Genomic DNA, 23,837 nt, shown 5'->3' on the forward strand with positions numbered 1-23,837 from the left:
TTGCAAAAAAAATCTGTTGTTTATAAAGCTCAATAGCTCCTGTTGATATTTACACATAAGTGGCTCTCTATATAGCTGTAATAGGGAACAGTTTGCATTAAACGGAGCTACTGTGCCATTCCATACCTAAGCTACTGTGCACAAAACTAAACTAAGAATTAATACCTTAAAATAAAAGAACATTTATACCATTTATAGTTTTACTTAACTTCTAAATTTAAACTCAACTCTAAAAGCAAAAATGTATTACATTCCAGCCTACCAGTTCCTTATGATTATTATTAATATGATGTATTTATAAAGCCGTGTCCTATTGCAAGGAACGTTACAGAGTCCATATTCATGCCAATTATTGCCCTTAGCAATCTAATTTCCCTTCAATAATCAGAATAAACACACTTTATGTCCTGGTATCACTCATTTAAACATGCCTTTCTTTTTATGTGCACTACCTGAAGGGTTGGGAAATTAGTAATTTAGTTAGTTCTATGTCTTTAGGTCTGCTTATGATGTGACATGGGGTTATGATCTCCAGCTAGTGTAAATACACATCTCTTAAATTTAGTAATACTGCAAAAGGCCATTTATTCTCAACCAATCATAACCTTGTGGATACTTCTGCTTAGCTGACCCAGTTTATAGTTTATTATATAGAATTTCAATTGGGATGTCTCTTGATCTTAGATCTGCTGCTGCATATAATATTTGGCATTATGTCTGTTGTATTTGTCATTGCCGATCACTTGTATTCTGCTTGCTGTAAACAAAATTGCAAAGTGTATAAGGTAAGATTATATAGTGCTTAATCAGTGCTTAATTCTAAAAAATACCTACAACTTAATATGTACAAACTGAGACAAATGATTCACCCATGAGGTTCCCCAATCTGGCCCCAACCTATCAAACCACATCTGCTTTTCAGCTAAACCATGCCACACTGAGAAATTAAAACTCAGGAAAGACCAACAAAAATGGAAATAGGGTTGCGTATGAACATCTTTGGTAACATAATAAAAACAATTTGTTGCTGACACTTTAGTAGACCCTATTAAAGAAAGATGAAGAAACATTCAAGTTTATAAACAACTGCAAATATACAAAGGATGCTCATATGTTTTATTCCCTCCTTCAGATTAATATGTGGTTTGGCAGGACAATTTAAGCACCAGAGGTCTAGCACTTGCTGTTTCATATTCCAAAAAAGGTCAGGTTTCATTGTACAAAAGGTTTTTCTAGCTATGCACATGGGGGTTACATGGTCAAGTAAGCCTACAAAAATATGCTTTGCTAACAGAGAGAAAAAAAAAATTGAATAGCTCAAATTTCATATAATGAAAGTGAATAAAACTAATGTGTTTGTATTGCTGGCATTATTTATTTTTTAATAGAAATCACATCTATATTTCTGCAAATAAAATGCATGCTAATAATGTTTTTAATAATTTTAGGATGGCTTCCGGTGCAGCTTTATGTATTTAAATATAGAATGTATATATGGATCACATGCATCATATATATAGTACCATATGGATCGGTTGTAGTTTCTAAGAGGTTTCATTGTACATAGTCCTTGAGATCAGTGTGTGTCTTATACTGTATATGAATACCCTTTACTTTTCAATGACTAATGCACAGATGCAAAAGTTATTAAAATGATCAAATGTGCCAAAGCTTTTTAGTAATACTATATTTGTCATGGCCAGGCTCTAAATATTTTTGCTTTTATTGAAGTGTCTTACTCTTACTCAGTTCCCATGTTTCCACGGTGAATCTGAAGATTTATAATTTCATATGAGGCTCGTGCATATATGTATAAAATGCCAAAGTCTCAAACTACTAAATACCTGAAGTCTTGTCAATACATCTTCTAATCAACCAATGCCACTTCTGTTCAGTAAGCACATTCACCTGCATGTTTGTATACATTAGATTGTAAGCTCCTTTGGGAGAGGGACTATGTTGAATAGTGTAATGTACTCTGTATGTACTGTGCCTGTTCATTAAAAGTATGGAAGTTCAAAAATAAAAACTAGTTTGCATTGCAGAAACCTTTACTACCTGCCAAAATTAGATAATGAAAAAAACAAATAAGAAAATTGAACAAACTAAATGTGTGAAATGACTGTGGTGTATTGTTATTCAACAAAATGGTTAAATTATCCTAGGAAGAATAACAAGGAAGTCAACACCATGTTACAGAAAGAGCTTAGAGCTGTACCCATCTGCTATAAAAAGCAAAGAATTTACTTTACTGATATTTTACATATAAAGCCACAAATATATTCCTACACTAATACAACCAATAAAAGGGTAAAAAAAAAGGTCCCATGTTCTTGTTGTATTTATAGAGGGTCTTCTTGTTCAATTAAAATTATTAACACACATAAAATATATATTGTGAATTTTTCGTGTGGCTAATATGTGGTTCTATTCATCTCGCTGGAGTCTTGCTTGAGCTAAAAAAAACAGTAAACAGAATATAAATGTCTGGATAAAAATGAGTAGACAGTGATATAACACTCCAGATACAAATTAAATGTATCACAGGAAAATAAACAGGTTCTGATTTACTAAAGTGCTCAAGAGGCTGGAAAGGATACACTTTCATCAGTGAAACAAGTGAAAAAAGTGTTTCAGCAAACCTAAATTTGACCTGGTCCAGGATTCAAACAATTTGCTAGTATTTATTCCAGGTTTGCTGGATCACTCAGCTTCACTGATGAAAGTGTATCCTCCCCAGCCTTGGAGAGCTTGAATAAATCAGGGCCAATATGTACAGTTGTAAAATCTTCTTGTGCTTTATGCTCAGTTTAGAAGGATGGGAAAAGTGCAGGCATAGAAATAGGCCCTTATGGGTCTAAAGAAACATCTGGCTACTTTGGGCAATATAAATATATACCCCCTTTGGAGTTTTAAAGGGTCTGTGGCAGAATTAGCACATCATGTTTCCTTGTCCATCTTATGAGAGTGAGCATGATGCCAGCAATGAGTAAAAAATATATGACGACAAAAATAGAATATATCGGCTAACATCTCTAGCAATCTCTGTAATACATTTCCTTTATGTTCAAGGTCCAAACAGAGAATTACAGACTTCTCATGTGACCAGATCCCAGTGCTCACTCAAAAACCTGTCTGCTTTCTCCTGTTACCCTACATCCCTGTCCTGGGCTAGCAATGCAGTTTGTATGCAAGATAAATGGCAATTGTAGAGATCCATATTTATGAACTTAATCCCTTTTAACAAAATTCTAGTTTAAACATTAACGTTAACATTTCATATTCATATGCATGCATGACCATTTTTATGATCATAGCATGGTAGATAGGTTAGCAATACAATATTGAAAAAAAAAAAATAAAAAAAACAAAAACAAAGATCTTTTTAAAGCTAAAAGAATACCACTAAAAAATTGTTTTAGAACTGAAGCAAAAAAAAAAAAACAACTTTATTTACCCCAGGAAAAGAATGGCCATGCATACAGTGTTTAAACCAAACTGTTTCTGTTGACATTAACTTTCCAGCAAACAATACATTTGTAACATCTTGTAAAAAAAAAAAGCAATCTTTTACACAGAGATGCTCATAGCAAATACTTTGATAGTGTTTTACATGTACATTTTACATCAAAGAACTCAGGGATAGGTCAATCATTTTATATATAAGTGATGTAGCATTACCATAAAGAAGTTGGTAATGCCATAAAAATAAAAAAACAGGGATTTTACATGCAAGTACATTTCTTTTATACAATATGGGACAGTTGTCCAGAATATATGGCACCTAACTTATGAGAAGAACTTGTATGTGTTCAGGCCATATGTTATCTCGTGTTCAGGATAAGGAATAACAGATGTAATTGTATCTTCCTTTTTTCCAATTACCCAAGTAATTAACATAGTTAAAAATTAAATACTATATGGCCCTAACATAAAATTACAGTTACCACATCTAGCAATTATTAATTGTACTGGGTAAGAACTGTATGTATATAGGTGTTTTAATATTTGGTTTTGAGAGTTGCAATTGTTTTGAAAAATAGGTAGACATAGGTGTGCTCTGAAGACTCTGTAGCCTAACAGCAGTCAAGGGAGTCCAAAGACTATCACCAGGTTAGTAATATTAGGCATATTAGGCCATACCTTAATAGATACAATACATACTGTGTGTACGAATGCAAATTTCTTTGTGGAAATATCTAAGAACAAATGATAAACTTTATTGTCTTAAATTTAAAGGAAAATAGAACTTTTGTAGTTCTTAGGTTTTTGGACAGGTTGCATAATTGTACTGTGTTAAACAGAAAGCTTTAAATATAAGAGGTTGTTCAACTGAAGTGAAAAGAAGGTCTAGAACTATGTTGGTAAAAGCCAATAAAGCATATCAACTAGTACTGTTGGTCTATGCGTGCAGTTGTATTTAGATATCAAACCCTTGTGACACTGCAAGCAATCCTACAGTGGGGCAAATTGCCAATGTTCATTTTAGACCACGAAGCAGATGGCTAAATTAGATACACCCCTGATAAATGTCAACCTCCATCTTTGTAAGATGTAGCCTATGGATAAACTGGAGACATTTTGGCACACAGACTCAAGTTTTGCACAATTATTGAAAGTGTTAACTTCAAAACTACTAACTAAAATTAACTAGATCTAACTAAGTTTAAACATATTTGTTATTGTTCTATGCAAATAATATATTTGCTATATACCTCCTTAGCAGTATTACCATTACCATATTAGCAGTATGTGTATGTCAGGGCAAAGAAAGAATATTTGAGCCATTTATGGAATACATTCACCTTGCATTTATGCTTTAAGCAATGAAAAAATACTGTTGCTATGCAGAAATATAGTGTACTTCTGCCTTGCACTTTGACATGACAACACAGTGTATTTTGGGTTCTGAATTCCAAAGTATGTGGTGTCAGTTCTGCCTCCTTCATTTCTGATGGATTACACAGACCTCTTCCCTTCTCCTCCTCATCTCTATGAACTCCTCTTGTTCACACAAATAAAGCAACATTTCTGTTGCTATTGACTGATCAGTACTAAGTAATGTTATGTGCTCTTTCCTCAGTCTTCTAACAAAAAGGCAGAAGGCCTAACAGGGCTTTAATATAACTTCATCCCTCAAAGAGTTGAATGTTTCATGCATTATTAATGTAGGTCTGCTGGTTTTAATGAAGATTCTCGTAAAGCTTTTAAAAGCTTTAAAAAAATGACTATTTCGTATGTTACTGGTCCTAAAATGTCTATTTTTTAATTATTTTTTAAATTTTTTCCTGTTTTTTAATTCTGGCAATCCTTTGATTACAAAATTGCTTATCCGATGGTAGATACACTCACCAATCCACATTAACTAAGGAGGGAACCATGTGCTGTTTTTCTCTTCAGGTCCCAAGAAGTGACTAAAACTGCATTTCTAACAAAATCAAGACATTTTCTATATTAGCTATATATGTTATTTTTTTTACTGTTTAAAAAAATGAGGCTACTACATCTGATGACTGCTAAGCTTCTATTTATTACAAGTTGTTCTTGGGTTTAGTTATCTTTAAGCTGGTGCATATTTTTAATGTTTGCATCCAGGTGCAGTTGTTGCATGCTCAAGCTGATAAATGTTGAGTTTTTCAGCCCAAAATGTCCAATTCCTTATAACTTTGGTAAATAATACTATCTAGTGACTGGACAATGAAGGCATTGGAGAACTCTTGTGACTTTATTCAGTAATTATATACTAAAAGAAATATCCGGACTGCCATTGCTGATCTAATCTGAAAATACTAGTTGACTAGCTGTCTTTGGATTCATACATTCTTAGTCACATACCCAGAACAAATGAAGAAATCGTTTATTTGTACACTTGTTTTAGGTCAATCAGTAGGTTGAACTATATTGATCATATAACAACTTCTGTAATTGTTAGAAGAGAAGATCCGCAATGGCAGCCTTTTAGTAAAGGACCTTAAAGCAGATGTACATAGCACTCTTTTGCATATGCTTTGCTCCTTTTTCAACAAACCAGGCTTTCAGTTTACAACACATTCATGTTAGTTTCCTGTAAAGCTCAGGAAAGGAAATGTGATTTTTCAAATTAACACAAGACCTTTTACATTATAGTCTACGTAGTTAAAGATTTTCAACTAAAAGACAAAAGCCAGAGCCCACTATTGCACAAAAATACATTTGTGTAAAAGATTCAGTGAATAACATTTTTGCACCTAAAAGCTTAATTAAAAGCCAGTCCATGTTGTTGGTCTTAAATACTGTAGGTGGATGAACAGAATGTTCAACTTGCTAAACCTGGCAGGGCTTGAGCCCAAAATGGGTATGCCTTTCAAAAAGCTGGTAGGGAAACCAACCAAATGGCCAATAGCCCTAGAGCACCAGACCCCAAAGTTTTGCCACTACATGTCCTTGCATTTCTGCCTCTTCAACTTTAAAAAGAGTAAGTAGTTTGACAATTTTTTTTGGGCCTGGCATTGGAGGACTATTGGTCCTAAGACTAGTTTTCCCTGACAACTTCCCACAGTCACACTGTTTATACACTTCTTTTGCCTACTTTAACTTTCATCGGCTTACACAGTGGACAACCAGTTTTGTGGACTTTGTTCATTGTAATATACAGTACATTTATATTTTAAAGTTATAAAAAGGTACTTCTGCTCAATCTGGTGCTTTCTGACCTTTGTCTTTCAAATCTATGAATATATCACCCTAAAGTTAAAGGCTTCACCTACATTTACCTTGTATATGTTTATGAAATGACCAGCAGATACATTAATGTGGAAACATGTGGCTATGCACCAGCAAACCCATGTCAGCCCAGTAGTGCTGCCCAGGCATTTCTCGAGCTTGGAAATAGGTTTTTACAGCCAATACTATAATACTTCCTGCCTCTGGTTTTATCATTATTGCAGATAATAAGACGGTATCTAATACTACTCATACTAGCTAGTCGTTGGTCCTAGACTACATGCTCTTCCTTCCTAGCCTCCACCTTCTGGTTGTAGGTGGGGTTCTTGATGGCTAGTCAGTAGTCCTGCATAATGGTGGTACTGTGGCGTTTGTAGGAAAAAGTTTGCCTTGGGTTCAGTCCTGGCCCACATTAAAGCATTTGGTAGAACTCATGGAGAACAGGAAAATAATTTATCCTGCTTTACCCTAATATACAGTAGCTCATATGTGAGTTGCCAGGCCCAAAACACTAGTTGACCTCCTGGCAGACCTCTGATCGGTCAAGCCTGTGGCATATAGTAAAACGCCACATCTCTCCAGGTTTTACTGAGAAATCAAGTGTACTAGTAGGCCCAGCATGTTGTGTTACTGCACCTCAAAGACTTTGCTGTTTTGCTTCCTCATGTAAAAAATTCTAACAATCTGTTTGCATCTGCCTATAAACTGGATTTTTATGTAGAGGCCAACTTTTATGTGGACATTGCCCTGAACCACAAACATTATTAAATAGGCTTCAGTTTAGTTGCAAAATCATCTAGTTCCTCATTCAGCTATTGAATATTCTACTGAAATTCAAAGGGATGACTTGATGTACCACGTAGCAGTTGATTTAGTATAGGAGCAAAGACTGTTCACTTACCAAAGTAAATATTCATTTACAAACATTGTAGGATGTATTTATAAAACAGCGAATGTGACATTCCCTCAAACATTCCCTGGTGGGAATCAGTTACTGCTATTGAAAAACATTGACCTGGAAGATTTCCATGAGGGAATGTCTGCTTTATAAATAGACCCCTATATGTTCACTTTTCAAAGTTCATGACAGTAAGTGAAGTAAAGCTGTGTTCACTATGAGTACCTGAATAATTATATGCAAAGAAAAGAAAAAAGAAAATCAGAATTTTTGCTTGGGGTTTATTGAAGTAAGCACATAAAAAATGTTTTGTGTTTCTGTTTCTTTTACCAAAATTTTTGATTTACCTTTATACAGCCATCCCAAGAAATGATTGTGTTTATTTAGATGTAGAATTATTGAATATATAAATGAGAAACAATATATATGACCATACTTCTAAAATAGTATAGAAGTATAACTAACTGTAAACCAGCTAATAAACATAACTTACCAACTTTTAATGGTTATTTGGTTTGTTTTTCTATCTGCAAGGAGTTCAGCTTTAAGAGCAAGCTTTAATTTCAGTTACTGAAACACTGTCTCATCAAAAGAGAAGGGTACTCTAGTAGTTTATAATTAAAGGAAAGGGAGTGTTCATACACTTGGTATAGAAGCAAAGGTCACTTAATTGTGGTAGCTTCTGCTATTATTCAGGAATGAAAGAATTATTCATACAGTGGAAATGTTCGCTGTAGATAGGGATTATAGGTAAAACTTAGCCAAGAGATTGTGTTCCATGTTTGATGACTTATGGGATCATTTGTCTTGTATAATAAATATACGCCAGAAATGTGCAGAGTATAATCAGTCATTTACGCTGGGTTCACATTTATACCGTGCAGCACGTTATTCATATAACAAGCATTTCTTTCTAAATGTCACCCCAAAATACCCTGCTGGGTACAACGCTCGTCTGAACGACCATCCTGGCAGATCCACGAACGATCGTAATGGAAGTGAAGGGGAGAGAGCACAGTGGCGTGCTGCTCTGTCGTTCTCCCCCCTCCCCTCTCCATACAGCAAAACAGTTCTGTATTTACAGCGCCCGTTCAGTCTTTTGTCGTTGGAAAGGATCGTGAACGATCCTTTCCAATGACAATTATTGAACATGTGTACGCAGCCTTAGTGTGTTATACTTTCTACTAAAACACTTTCTTGTTAATAACCTTGATTTTATACCTAGGATTAAAAAGGCAACCTGTTCAGAGTCTATTTACACAATGAGGTCTATTTATAAAGCAGTGAATTTGACATTCACTGAAATATCCCCCGGGGGAGAATCTTCTAGGTCCATGTGTTTCAATGGCAGATCCTCTACCAGAGAACGTTTCATTGGTTGTCAAATTCACTGCTTTATTGTGTTTCATTTATTTTGAATAGACTGGCAACCCACTGTAAAGTGACTGCCAAGAGGGACAAATTGCTTGACTTTGGAAAATGTTAGTTGCTTGTCTAACTTACGTAATTGGAAACACTGAACTCAAACAATCATGCATTCAATGTAAAAGTTTTTTGTTCCAGATAAAACATTGAAGCCAAACAATCAACATGACAGTCATGCAACTACCATTTCCAAAGCAGAGTTTATCAAACATCAACCTTCATGACTACCTTACAGCAGTGTCCCTTTAATAAAATGTCATTATTTTCCAAGTTAAATAGCACTGTAATGTACTGTTTGTGTAACAACATGCAATGTCTCAAAGTAGCATGCAGTGGGTTTTAATTTATTATTATTATTATTATTATTATTATCCAGTATTTATATAGCACCGACATATTACGCAGTGCTTTACTAAGTCTATAGCCATGTTGTTTTACTGCATTACTATAAACAAGCCTTTTCAGAAAGTTTCTGATAAAATATAGCATTTCACTGAGTTTGTCAGTGTTCAGGTAATTATTAAATGGTAAAACAAAATTCATTTTGGGTGTGGCCATGCTAAACGACTGTCTCAGAACATTGCTCTAGCTTCTAGTCCATAGTTCCCAATTCAGTGCAGCTTCTTCATTGCTGCAAACTTGTCAAAGATTGGGTTTCCACACCTGATAATTTGGTAAAAGACATATCATATATGCTAAAGGAGATTTCTGTAGTGTCAGTGTGTTAAACGGCATTCTGATCTAACAAGGTCAGAGACTCACTTTAAGCTGGCAATGCAAAGTAGGAAACACATGATCATGCAACAGTCACAATAAGAATGGCTGACTGGCATCCAATGTCAATATTAATTAGACAGTTCGGGCATCTTTGTCCAATTTTCTGTTCTCTCTGCTGTATTGGTGCTTCAGTAAGCAGTAATGGGGAGATTTCCCATAGGTATTAAATAGTGGATGTCTATGTCAGGTTAAGTAAAGGTTTTCCAGGAGCTTGATCATAAATTTCCAAATGGTCACAGCCATGTGTCTGTACACAATGTGACTACCCAGAATAAAAAAGTATTTAAATATTAGTGTCTGGATCCAGGCCTTCAGTGTATTTATTATAATTTATTACACAATCAATTTTGATGACAAAGATTTTTATTAAACTTTACTACGATGATGCTCCCCTATATATCAGTAAATCTCCTGCCTTGGCACCCTTTTGTGTATACACAACCTTTTCTAAGTTTTCTGTGAAATTAAAGTCAAATGTATTGCTTTAGTTACATGGGTAGTTTGCTTTTACTGACATATCCAATTGTTTCTTGGCACAATATATCCTATTTTTGTTATCGTAAAAATAAAACCTTTGAACTCTAAAGGATCCCTTTGGAAGTATAAACAAAACAAAGAAAGCTCAGTTGGCTATTTTTAGGAAATAAACATAGCTAAGCTGATATGCTGCAACAATATTTGTATGAAAACTTATTAAAAGTACATACAGAATATAACTACTTTTCTTCTCTTTGTAGACAATGTTTCTGGTACATTCAAGGCAACACACTACAAACGAAGCCCAGCAAGAGTTAATCTGCCATCTCCACTTGAAATAATATCTCAGTGTCTGAACTGGCAGCTTCAAAGATACAAAGTTTCATCCACACACCTGTAGTCCATAATTACACAAAGTAGCAATTAGAAAATGACAAACTCTTTATTCTTTGATGCCTTTTCATGACTTGTAAACAAGCAGCAGAGGTGCTGTCTCTTTAACTGACAACCATGCTTTTATCACACACAACATTTGCACGTAATTGTGTCAACTTGTGCGACAATCAATGGGTCCTTTTGTAAGGTTCTAAGCACAGAACATCTATTATAACACAATACGTAGCAATAAACAGCCTTCTGACTCACTAAATATCTTTAGAAATTGTTGTTGACAGTTAAAATGCCTTTCCATTAAAGGATAACCACGCCACAAATATGATTTGATCTTCCTAATGTGACAAGTGGATAACAGACAACAGTCACAAATATTATTTATTCAATGTTAATTTTTTTAATATTTTTTTTTTTTAGAAGATGGGGTAAAGTTTGAAATATGTTGGGCAATGGGCGTCTACCACCTCTAAAACTTGGCAAGAATCAAACTCTACCGAAATATGGTGCAAGCCATATATGGGAAGACAGCTAAACACGCCATGCATCATTCAGGAGTGCTAGAAACCGGTAAGAGAAGAGATTTGGACTTTATAGATCATAAATGCTTTGTACTTTGGGTAGATCACACATTTGTCAACCCTCTGCTAAAATGACAGGGGATGAATATGTCTGCTTTTTTTATTTTTGGGAGGAACACATGAAAGGCACCTGTTTCTTGTTTCATGCTGTGCACACACTTTGCTACTGTCTAGCTACTGTCAGGCTGGCAGGAAAGTATACCAAAGCCGAGAATTGACAAGTGATGACGGACTCCTAATATATATGTGATCCAGCAAATATTTTCAAGCCATATAGGATCAGTTCAATTTAAATAAAAAAAAGAACTGAGTCATTCACCACCAATATAATTAAAGCTATAAACCCAAAGAAAACGTGAGCGTTGGTCATGTCAGTGACGATCTGCCCATGTCTGCAGGGTATGGCTATGTTATGATGGCCTGTAAGCTATCTCCAGGCTGCGGAGGGACGGAGTGATCTGCAGCTGTACTTGGTATAAACCTGCGATCAGTATCTGCGTAATATCCCTGTGCCGTCACACATGCTGCCACATTTCATATGTTATCCCTTCCCAGGGGCACAAACAGAAAAGAGAAGAAACTTACCTTTCACATTGTCTGCAGACTGTGAACAGACCACCCAAGGCATGATGTCAAATATTACTAGATGGCAGAATAAAAAAAAAAAGAAGAAGCTTTTCGGATAAGTTTATAAGTCCTTGTGAAAATGGAGCATTATAACAATCAGTGATCATTCAGCTGTAGGAAAAAAAAGAAAAGAGTGTGTTGCACATACTGTAGCTGTACAGGCTCTTATCTGTAATGTCTAGCTTGCTTGCTTAATGCACTGCCCCTCCCCCTCAGTCACAAAAACCTACCAGGAAGCGCTGGGCGTTCATGTCTGGGGCCTGAGGAATGTCAGAGAAGAAAAAATATCTTTCAGTGCTCTCCCAGTATATGATGTGTTCCCAGCAGCCTCATGACAGGCGCCTTTCACTGCACAGCCAAAGCTCAGCTTCTGCTCCTTCTCGAGCAGGCAGCAGTGAGAAAAGTAAATGTCATTTCAGAGAAAACCCCTTTCTGAAAGCTGGCGGTGGTATGTTCCATTTTTTATGCATAACATCATAACCTCGCAGCAGTATTGCATAGCAAATGTCACGCAAAGTCACAAGCATCCCATTAACTACGCCATACAACGCTCGTGTGCGCGTCTTTGTTTTCCTGACAAGGGCACGAGTGGGTTGGAATATAAGTGATAAACTTCCAGTGATCTGCAGTGTTATAAACTTTAGATTGTTGGGTACAGTGGTGGAGTGTGATAATGGGGGGCTGCGCATGCAAGTTCTGCACTGCAGTGTTCTTCATAGCAAGAAAGAATTGAGAAATTGCAACATCTGCATTGCTGCAGATCTCCGCTCCCACTATGTGCAGTTCACTGCCCCATATAGTGCAAGGACACTGCAGTGCAATAAATAATTGGGAATATCAGACATGGCTCTCTATCTGATGCCTGATGTTTTCACGTATTTGTTTTGTTTTGTCAATGCACTGCTGCACACATTTTTTTTCTGTTTTCTGCTGTGTGATTATTGCGTTCACTATAATGTGCAGCCTTGCATGTGGCTGTGTTTTGCTGTGCACTGCAACATGAAAGGACAACACACTTTCTTAGGCCTTAGTAAAGATTTCCATTTCTTGCAGTGACATTAATGTAGATTGTCAGCGCATTGCATAAATATGGTAGTGAAAATGTGTGTATGCTGCATCATTCAGCCACGCATTTGCAGTTCATGTTGCTGCAATACATTAGAAAGAATTATGAGCATTGTTATTTGTGTGTATGGCTGCATGGATCCCAAATTCAAACCCTGTGTTCTAAATCAGCGGTCGTCAATCGGTGGTCCGGGAGAAAGTTTTGGTGGCCTGCAGCTCTGGCCGCTGCGCCCCCCCCTCCCCAGCGAAGTCAGGAGGAAGACCCGGTTTTGGGGGGCATGAGCCGCGAACCATGTCTCCGTACAGATCACAGGCTCAGGGCGGTCTCTGGACACAACCCGCCCATTCTTCCATTGCAGGCTAAGACCTGCGATGTGAGAGTGGGGGGGTTCTGGCATCATGACGTCAGTATGGGGGAAGTTTCTTCCCCTTTGAGTGACACACGGCTCCCCGCTTCACAGCTTACAATGGATCTTTAGATGATCTTATATCATATTGTTCTATACTAAGCTGGGAAAGTATTAGAGATTTTTATCATCACAAGTCAGCATTTTGTACATGTGAAGACATGCACCATTGCCAGAAAGGCCATTAGAAAGTAGGATGATGTTGCATTCATATATGCAATCCTTTACAGAGCAATTGTTTTTTTTTGTGTAACTTTTAAGCACTGCTGATCTCCTGCAGCTTCCTTGCAGCCACCTTGTCTCTATAGGTACTTGTTGTAGTAGCAACTGTATGTCATTCTCTAAGGTGCATTAATCTTCATCACATCTGCTTGTAGTCTATGTGACAGAGTGAAAATACAATGGAGCAATAGATAGGCAGGAAGAGGGTGCTGTCACCATATGTAAGAACAAGTATGTACAGTATATGGATGGATCATTAGGTTTTTGTAATGAAAGCTACAGATTACATTTTATAAATTACTAATGGAATGACATTATCATAATAAGCTAAGTTGAAAGGTATACTTATTTTTATATACACTTAAAGTACATTTAGTATACCTGTATTATAGGGAATGCAACAGGAGTGGTGAGACCTCATTTACATGTTTGTAGGCAGATGTGATAAATGAGCCATGTCATATAGAAAGCATTGCGTACTTATTACATAAAGTGTCTGAATATATTCTGTAATGCTAATCAAACCTGTTGACTCTAACAGTAAAAGTTGTAAAGGTCCAACGTCCCTATTGGGGTGACAACATTATAAGGTGCCAGTAGAATGTTCACATTGTTGTCACCATAGCTGCTGCTGCTGAGCTTCAGAGCTGTGTGTTAAAGCTGGCTCAGTGCTTTGCAAGGAATTCTGGGAGTCGTAGTCCAGGACATTTCTGGTTTCCAAGCTCTGTTGCTGCCCATGCACAGTTCTTGCTGCACTAAAAGAAAGCGGTGTGCATGTGTCAGATTGGCAAATTTTTCTCTTTTCATGAAAAGGCTCCTTCTGCGCATGCCAAAGATGCTCGGGCATCCGCAGAAGGAGCACCCAAGAGCCTCCCGGGATGCATGACATAGGTATCCCGGGAGGCTTTGTGCTCCCATTCAGCCTCGATCACCTAGGCCATTGAGAATTAGGGGGCAGTGCTGCACCCCTTTTTTTTTTTTTTTTTTTTTTTTTTTAAGAAAAGGTGTTGCATTAAAAAAAACCTAAACAAACAGAATTGTTACCTTACATAAAAAGGTTGTCTAGCCTTTTATGTAAAGTAACATTTCTGAGTTTAGGTAGGCTTTAAGTTGGATGGGACCATAACCAGAAACCCTAAGTTTATCCACCAGTTCAGTCAGTTTATGTTTTTGCCTCCCCCTGTCATCAACATAAAACCTCTCTGTTTTCATCACATATTTTCACCCACACAGACTCTCTGTACTTCTCTGTGCACTGTGGGCAGATCATGGCTGGCGGGAGGGCTTTCTATAATAGGAAGCTGTGGTAACACCGAGATGTGATGCATCTGTGATTGAAAGAACAGGTCAGTAAAAAGACTGGGGTAAAAATGGCTTAAATGATGCTGAATGTCCTTCAGCTGGGACTTGCTGCAGCTTCCAATGTACATTGTAAGACGCTCACAGTGTGCAGTGAAATTAGAGTAAGCTTTTTTAGTACAAAAGAGTTCAAAACTAGGATAAGGCTGGAAATGACATGCAGCAAGATGTGGAGTCTCCCTCTAGAGGCTGCTTTTGTTTCTTTTTGTCAATCTGAATTCATTACCAACAACTGTTGAGTGAAAAAGCCTATCATTAATAGAGCATGCTGTTTGTAGCCAGTCAGACCTGACTGATCTGTATTCAGAGAAAGGAGAAGTGATGTGCAACATTGGGATGTCACCGAGGAGAACTGATGGAGGATAGTTTTAGTTTTGGATAGAGTACGGAATGACTAAAACACCTGTCAGTTTTTGCTATTTCCTTGTCTGTGTCTCATTAGGGTGATTTTCTTTATCTGTCTTGAAGCATGCTAGGAAATTATAGGTGATCTCCCGGATGGCAAAAAGTAAAATTTCAGCCTGTTCCTCACTTCTAGGCTATGCACAAATTTTGTTACTGGAATCAGTCCTTCATGATCATTTTCTGCAACACTAGAACAAATTGGTCCTATATACAGAGCGTTGTTCAGTTCTACAGAGGGGGGAGGAGGAGCTGCAGGCTCCCCACTGCATCCTTCTCCATAGAAAATGACTACTCAGTCGTTTAGTAATCATATACTAAAAAACAGGGAGACCTCTGTGCACACCCTAGATTTTTGCCTGAAATGAAGATTGTTTGCTTTGGGTGACATTTATCATGTGTGTATAACTAGTAAATTACAAAGAACATCTAAATGTTTGACTGAGCAACAAGTGTGCCGTCTTTCACTTGTGTGTAGAAGCACTTCAGAGGGACAAAAATGGCATTTATCAGATATTTGTAAAGGCCAGGGAAAGCCCTTTCATTGCCGGACTCATTATTTGTCTTTGGAGTGGATTTCAAATAGGCTTTTGTATTCAGTGTTTGGGAGAGTTCACAAAAAGTTGACTTAATTGCAGTTTGTAGGCTCAGATATTATAGAGGTCAAAAGGAGCACCACCTGAATAAAGGCACTAGGAACAGTAAAATTCTAACTCTGATCAATTCAGAAACTCTGGGTCAGAATTGGCCTTTTGTTTAATGAGGAGCATCAATGACAGGTATTGTAGGGCTCAGCCAATCACAAAAAGGTGCTGTCATAAACCAGCAGCTGGATTGGCTGACAGAATGACAACTGCGATCATCAGGCACTCGACCACCTATATTACATGTCAATGACAAGTATAGTAATATCAGATCAGAACTCAGATTGATACAATTCAAAGTTAAGATAAAACATCAGAATAGCTCAGAGTCAGAATCTACTCCAATGTGAATGATCTGACTGCTTCTTTCATTGGACATCTAAAAAGTGCTGATTTATGTTTTCTAAAATTGTTATGGTGGACCAAAAAAAGGAAAATAACTACTACTGCTCTTCCCACAAAACACATTCCAGGGTCTGCTCATCAAATATCACATCAAGCCACAAAACAGCATTGTAAAGATTTTCTTTTCATCTTAATCATTCCAAAAGTCCATGAATAAATCTCTCTGACCTCAGTCTTAGCATTTGTGTCAAGAAATCACAATTTGTGGGCTCTGTATTCGGTCAGCGTTTGTACACTGCTATACCTTTACAACATTCTACACAAATTTCCATCTCAGCATAACATCCCAACTCCAAATATTTGTCACTAAAGGTCACTGACTGCGCTGAGTCATTTGTCATGTGCAGATGGTAATTCTAGGAGAAGGAACTGCTGTTTCACTAATCACATTATCTGAGGAACTTGTCACCATTACTTCACTATATTTCACCATGTGCAGCACAGGCACTGATGGGTTAAATCTTACCAGAACAATGGATTGAGTTCCTCCCCCAAAGGCTTGCAGAAGTAGCTTTCAATAACAATCATTTGAGCTTTCACTTCCTCTTTAGAAATGTTTTGCTTGAAGAGTGCCTATTTGTTTTCAAGTCAGATACAGAGCATTAGATGTACATATGCTGCAGATATAAACACTCCATATATCATAAAGTGACAACCTATACATAATATTCAGCATTGTGTTTCTATTTTAAATTCTTCAGGTTGGCAATACAAGTGGGAGGTAATGTTTAAAGAACTGAGTAATTTTCCTTGGTTGATTGTTCTATTTTAGTATGAAAAGAAGCTTTAACTTAAAATGTATGTGAAAGCTTAACCTGCTCCATGAATTCTTGCATGCCATACATCCTTCCAATAACAGCTATGGTATATTCACCAATGGGGGGGAACAAGGGGTACTTCAATACCAGACATGCATCAAAACTTTTGACTGGGTATGGGCATCTACTCAACAAGTTGTCATTTCCCCGCTGCTAGTTGGAACTGCACCAGATCATACTGCTGGAAAAAACATGAGTTGAATTTTGAATCAACAGCTTGCCACAAGTACAAGCGGGGGCCCCTAACTGGTTAAACTCAAATCCTCCATCTGGCTCTTCTGCTGGATAACGTTGGATTCCAACATGGAAGCAAGGTGCAAGTGTTGGATCTGGGCTAGCCAGCAAGGCGACTGAAGGGTCTGGTTAACCAGAAAGGAGCCAGGTGCAGTTGGAGCCTAACCCTTAATTTGCACCTGACTCCTTTTCTGGCTAATCTAGACCCTTCATGTGCTTTGAGCTCTCTTGCTGATTATCCCAAACCGAACATACGAACCTGACACTATTCCTGGTTAGCTCAGACCCTCAACTTGATTTTTGCAATGCTTGAACTTTTAGACATATAGGGAGAAGTGCTAGAAAGTTTACCTAGTATGGGGGACCATTCAGTTTTGACCCATGGGTCAGGTGTAAAAATGCGTCAGCTACAAAGTTGTGTGGATGTGTAGACTAGGGTTGGGTCATAAAATATTTGAATATTCCATGGAGCACCAATAAATCCATTAAAAAGTGCTGAAAGAGTTGGAGTGTTGTTTTGCCTTTAGAAATGGGTAAAAATACTAGTGGCTAGAACTGCTAAGCTAATCAAGAAAAACCCAGAGACTTGCAACTCTAACTTCAGTAAAATGTGATTCTACAAAGTATTGCCTTTGAGGGGGTAATTACCTATGCATGTTAATGTTTTTTTCTTTATTTTGCTTATTGTTTGACCTAAAAATATGGCACCTTAAAAGTGGTTTTCATGTTGTGTAAATCAATTAGTGAGTGGTGCTAAACACACTCAAACATCCATTCTAGTTCCAGGCTGTAATGTGACACAACAAGACCTGGAGACATTACTTAGAAATATTTATATTCTGATATTTTTCTTTTCTTAATCATTAAAGCATTAGATCATGCGACTCTATTGACTTATTCTCATGGCTCCTCCTATAACTGTGAAGGTAAGATACTCATTGCCACACTACCCCAACACTATCCAAATCTTAGGATAGATTTTGTTTACAGTACCCTTGCTACATCTACACTACAGAGGCTCCCACCACAAAAAAGGAGCTTCATTTGCAGATTCTATAACAAGGGTCTACAGCACTGTTCCTATTGGGAAAAATAATGGGACTTCTTCCAGTGCATCTCCCAGTGGTCAGGAATATCCTCCATTCCAAAGCTAGCGTGATGTCCCAAGTTCTCTTTATTAAGATGACCAACAATTTGCTAGAACACCTATTGGGCTACCTAATAGTCATTCCCTGTTCAAACATATTTCATCCCTTCCCGTATGAATGTTGCATTTACAAGGCCTCTATTTATAAAACTGGGAATCTGAAATTCCCTCAAACATTCCCTCAAGGGATTGTTTAATAAATATCTGTAAATTTAATAAAATAAAGGAATGTCTGATTCCTTGTTTTATAAATAGAGCCCTAAGAAAAACTTTTTTTTGAAATGGTCAACTTTTTTAAGCATCTTCATTAACTTCATTATGAAAGCTGTCTGCTGTTCTTCTGTTAGGTTAATACACAAACCAACACACTGCAGTCAAATTTCGCCCTGAAAACCATGGCTATATAGATACCTATACACAATAGCAGATCCCTATACTCAAGTTTTTTCAAACCTGATCTTGTTTTAGAAACCCATTGTTTTAAATGATACTTCTATTTCTCAACATGCAGAAAAGCATATTTTCTGAGTAAGATCACATTGGTGATTATCAGCTGGCAGGGGATGGAGTTTTCCTTTATTGGGTAAAGGTAGAAGTCCCGTAAATTTGTATTCTAGTTATAAAATCCTTGGCTTTTAACACCCTGTTAAAATGAGCTTTTTGGCAATGCCAAGGCGATGTAGAATATTTAGAATACTGTAGATCTTGAAATTGATACAGAAATGTAGTATTCTGCAGGGCTACTCCAGGGAGTAGTTATACAGTAGCCTTTATGTATGAAAAATACATTCAGGATTTTTTTTCTAAACTGACTAGATGTCAACTGCAGCATCAAAAGATCAGATACTCCTTACAATCCCTTGAGTGACCAAACCACAGTAATGCAATGATCTAAGAAACTGGCTTCGAGAAAATCTATAACACAGAACTATTTCTGTGAAGTTTGATATTTTACTGCTGGCCTGTGGGAGCTTTCTTCTAGACAAATATGTTAAGTCTTGTACCCAATACCCCCACATTGGGAAATTTTAGGATTTATAGGCTTTTGTTTGATTTACAAAGGATCAATGAGTAAAGTATAGTAAACCATGGGTGCTAATCAGGGGATCTTTTGGTTCAGAAGATTTTGTCATTGGCTTAACATAAAAACAGTGTTTTAAACTTAAAACAAGATGCAATAAAGCTGGTTGAGCAAGAGCTGTTGTGACCAAACATTTCTTTTTGGTTAGTTTTTTGTAGCATGATCCTAGAAAACATCATGTGGAATTGAGCTGTGTGGCCATGATTAGAGTACAGAAGATCAGAACAGGCTGCACATGTCTGAGATGCAGGACGTGGTGTGAAGCTTGCATATTGTTGTGTCATCCCAAATATACGCTGACACCCTAATATGATGACATGTCAGTAATATTATTACTGTATATATACATACTGTAATGTTGGGTAATTTACAGAAATATTACGCCTTTTAGAACTGTGTTGTGATTTGTGTTTTCGATCAATGGATCTGGCCATGACACTAAACAAAGTTTTTTTGATCTAATGTATGAGTCAATAATTCCTCACAGTCACAGGAAGTAAATGGTACGGTATTGCTGTAATCAGTCCTGCAAACAAATCCACATCTTGCTAAACTTTTATCAAATGATATCAGATGAAAGACCATAGATTAGGGGTCCACAAACTTTTTGGTTGGGGGGGCATAGTTTACATTTTTGTGGGGCCAAAGTATACCTTTCAATCTAAATTAAAACTACATTTGCTGATTGCATCTTGGTACCTTACACCTATTATATGCAGTCAAATAAAATCCTCTGCAACCCAGAGTGCACCCAATGCCCTCCTCATGTTAACTTTTATATGTTCCTGTTTCCATTTCTAAACCTCTGTTTGCCCTCCCCATGGAAATTGCTATAAACATGCAGCCAGTTTTTTTTAATGGCATGTGATTTGATAAGTGGGATTTGGTGAAATGTAAATCCTGTCATATTTATATTTTTTCACATCAATAGCTCTATTACTGAATGTTTTTTAACCAACCTTATTCTACCACATCTACTTAAAGCTGACAATACCTGCAGCAACGTTTAGAAATCTCTGCTCTGCCACACAAAGTTTCAACATTGCATATTAATGTTGAAGCTTGGCCTCCGCCTATTATGTACCATCCATTACAAAATCAAGTTAAAGCGTACCTAAACTCAACATTTTTACTTTTCATAAAAGGGTAGACAAACAACCCTTATATGTAAAGGGAAATGCTGTTCAGGATTAAAGGTGAATGCAATTTTTTTGTTTTAGGTTTAGTTCTGCTTTAAATACCTTTCATAGTCATTGGAAGATGCAGGCAAACATGGACCCCTGTGCAGAACTGACTAATGTCTTCCTCTCCCAAACCCCACCATGGTGTGCATCAAAGCCAAAACCTGCAAACTTGAACAGTCCCAAGAGGAAGAAATGGCCAGCACAGAAATTCCTGGAGAATGTATGCACCTGACATAAACCAGGAGTGTGCAAATCGATTCCCTAGCCTGGTGCCAAGGTAAACCTGGGTTTTAGCATATGCAGCCAGGCTCAGGGAGGAAAGGTGGGTGTGCATGCGACTGCAGGACCGTGCACTCTGAAATGAATGAATGAAAGTGGTCAATGACTGGAAGACACTGGGGAAGTAAGGGCGACATGAAGCTGGACTTTCTTCAGCTTGCAAATAAAAAGTACCCGATCTGACTTGCTGCAACACTGTGAGAAGCTTACAATGTGCAGTGAAATCAGAATAAGCAATTTAATATACATAAGAGCCTGTACAATTGTGCAAAATTTAAGGCAAGGAGTTCATTTTTATATATACGATTCAAAAATGTTTTATTTCTTTTTGATAAGTGCATATAAATGTCAGACATTCATGGACTATAAGAATTGGATAAAGAATCATTCATGTCTATCTTGTAAAGATGAGGAAATGTAAAGGTGTTAAGTAAATAAAGACCACTGTACTGTTTTGGCAGGTCGTACTTTGATTCTTTGTTAGATGACTATCATGGGTGCACTCTATTTACATTTTACTTGAAAAATAACATTTTATGTTACATGCCCAAAGTTACTGCCACAGAACTCCCATCACTTTTCTTTCAACTAATTGCAATATTTTTTCTTTTGCTAAAACCAAGGCTAAACAGAAAGCATCATAATTATGTTCCTGAAAAACCTTTAGCTCCAAAACCTTTACTATTCATAAACATATTGGGCTCCATGGCAACAGGCTGCGGCTAGGCACACACACTGTGTACAGCGCAATATTCGTCATATGCATAAAGGAACATTTTTTAGTCCTGAGACAAATACAGCACTGTCCTTCAGTGGAAAGTAAAATCAGGGGAATTATATAACTATGACGGTTGTACTAAATTTACAGAATATTTATTTTCTTCATTCAGTGTACTGATGTACAATAAACCATACAATCAGGTAAAATATTGCTAGGGATTTCTCTATATTAGTGAGTGATATATTCTTGTCTTTATTTATAGATACACAGATTTATTGGGGGGTATCCACTTCATGCACACTTTTCACTTGTTCTAGAGTTCACTTGCATGACCTAAATCTAAGGATTGTTTACAAGTATCAAGCAAGGCTGTGAACAGTTGAAGTGCTCGTAATTCAGAGATTTCTTGAATTACTGCAAATGTGCTGTGACTAGAAATGGATCATTATGCTAGCAAAGGACTTTGAAGAAATCCAATCCAGGTTTGCTGGATCATCCAGCTTCACTGATGCAAGTGTATTCTCTCCCCCCTTGGAGAGCTTTAATAAATGCAGCCCATTATCTTTTCTATAGGGAAAAAAAAACACTTTGTATACGCAATTCACATTAAATTTGGTTGCAGCAGTCCAAGCAATGGCAGCTTTTTTACACTTGGTGCTACACCTTCTTGTATATTGTTTTGCTAATAAGTAAATTGTACAATTGTCCTGTTTGTTTATTTTTATAAAATCTGCTGTGATTACATTACATTAAAATCAATATGTAAAGTGGAAATATATATTATTCCTAATTATACCACTCCATCCTTTCAATTGCTAATTGCCTAGTAGCAGGTAGCACAATAATACAATTGGAATGCTTTTTTTGTGTGGTGAGTCACATCTATGATTTTGAATTTTATCACTAAATATATGTTTAAAGCAGAACTAAACCGAAAACAAAAAAATTACACCTACTTTTATTCCTGCAGGTCCCTCGATGGAGCTGGTGCTTCCCGCGATCTGGTCACGCGTCGTCCTGGAGTTCCTCTTTGTCCGGGTGCTGAGGAAGCGCCTGCCACCGCCAACTTCAGCCTCCTGTTCTGTCTTCTTGGCACGTCACCCGATCTTGCACTGTGTATGTGTGAAATCAGGTGATGTAGCCACAGTAGAGGGGAAAAAAATAAAGTCGATCTCCCTCCGCTTGCTTGAGATCGGCATTTCTTTCCCTTAATAGAAAAGATGCCCTATTTGCGCATGTCCGAGATTAGGGCACTGCGTGACGTAGGTATCCTGGGAGACTCTGCGCTCCCATTTAGCCTTGATTGCCGAACTGATCAAGACTGAAAGGGGAGGTGCTGCACCGTTTTTTTATTAAAAAAAAGGGTGTTGCACTTAAAAAAATAAATAACATTTTCCCTTTACATATAAGGTTTGTCTACATATAAGGGTTGTCTGAGTTTAGGTATGCTTTAAGTATTCTTAAGATTTAGATAATTGTTTTTAAGTTGAGCGATTTATTACTTAAAGTAAATCTAAACTCTAGAACAAAAATGTAATATTTTGCATGTTATCAGATATGAGAACTGCATTGGTTTTTTTGTCCAGGATTTTTCACTTTTATTTTCACTTGACAATTCTGCCAGTATCACCTTTCCTGTTCTAAGGAATATTCAGAATGCTGTCACCCTAGGACAAAGATTCCAAAACATCCCCTTCTTTATGAGGGGTCCTATAATCCTGGGAGATAACTGAGAACAATGCGCAGTAACTGATAAGAATACAGCAAAGGCAAAAACAGCAGAATGTTATCAGCTGATAAGATTTTTGGGAAGACCAACAGTATTTTTATTTATTGTTTTGCATAAATCATACATACATATCAATACATTTTCAATTATATTTTTTAACAGACTTAAAGAGATCAAAAAGGAGAAGTACAGTGTTAGGGTTTACATACCTTTAGAACACTTTTAAATTAGGTGCATTGCCAATTTGAAAAGTCACCATAGCT

At 37.0% G+C, this 23,837-nt stretch overlaps 1 protein-coding gene and 1 long non-coding RNA gene across 19 annotated transcripts in view; both read right to left on the reverse strand.

Moving 5' to 3' along the window:
- Positions 1-22,927, reverse strand: part of MBNL1 (muscleblind like splicing regulator 1) — a 133,860-nt gene extending 110,933 nt beyond the window's left edge. For 6 of the 18 annotated variants that reach the window (XM_072407984.1, XM_072407983.1, XM_072407975.1 and 3 more), the window contains exon 1: positions 11,836-12,071. The gene's annotated coding sequence lies outside the window, so the exon portion shown is untranslated. Of the gene's footprint in view, positions 1-11,835; positions 12,074-12,107; positions 12,239-16,847; positions 16,955-22,801 lie in introns of those variants that run through there. The other 12 variants (XM_072407979.1, XM_072407978.1, XM_072407973.1 and 9 more) reach the window with 5 other exon arrangements.
- LOC140328410 (uncharacterized) lies at positions 1,096-6,647 on the reverse strand. The gene is made up of 2 exons (XR_011920283.1): positions 4,144-6,647; positions 1,096-2,456 (listed from the first exon to the last, which is right to left on the reverse strand). It is a non-coding gene; the product is annotated as an uncharacterized lncRNA (long non-coding RNA).
- Positions 22,928-23,837: the final 910 nt, after the last annotated feature.

Source organism: Pyxicephalus adspersus, chromosome 4, assembly GCF_032062135.1.
Source record: "Pyxicephalus adspersus chromosome 4, UCB_Pads_2.0, whole genome shotgun sequence".
NCBI classification, from domain to species: domain Eukaryota; kingdom Metazoa; phylum Chordata; class Amphibia; order Anura; family Pyxicephalidae; genus Pyxicephalus; species Pyxicephalus adspersus.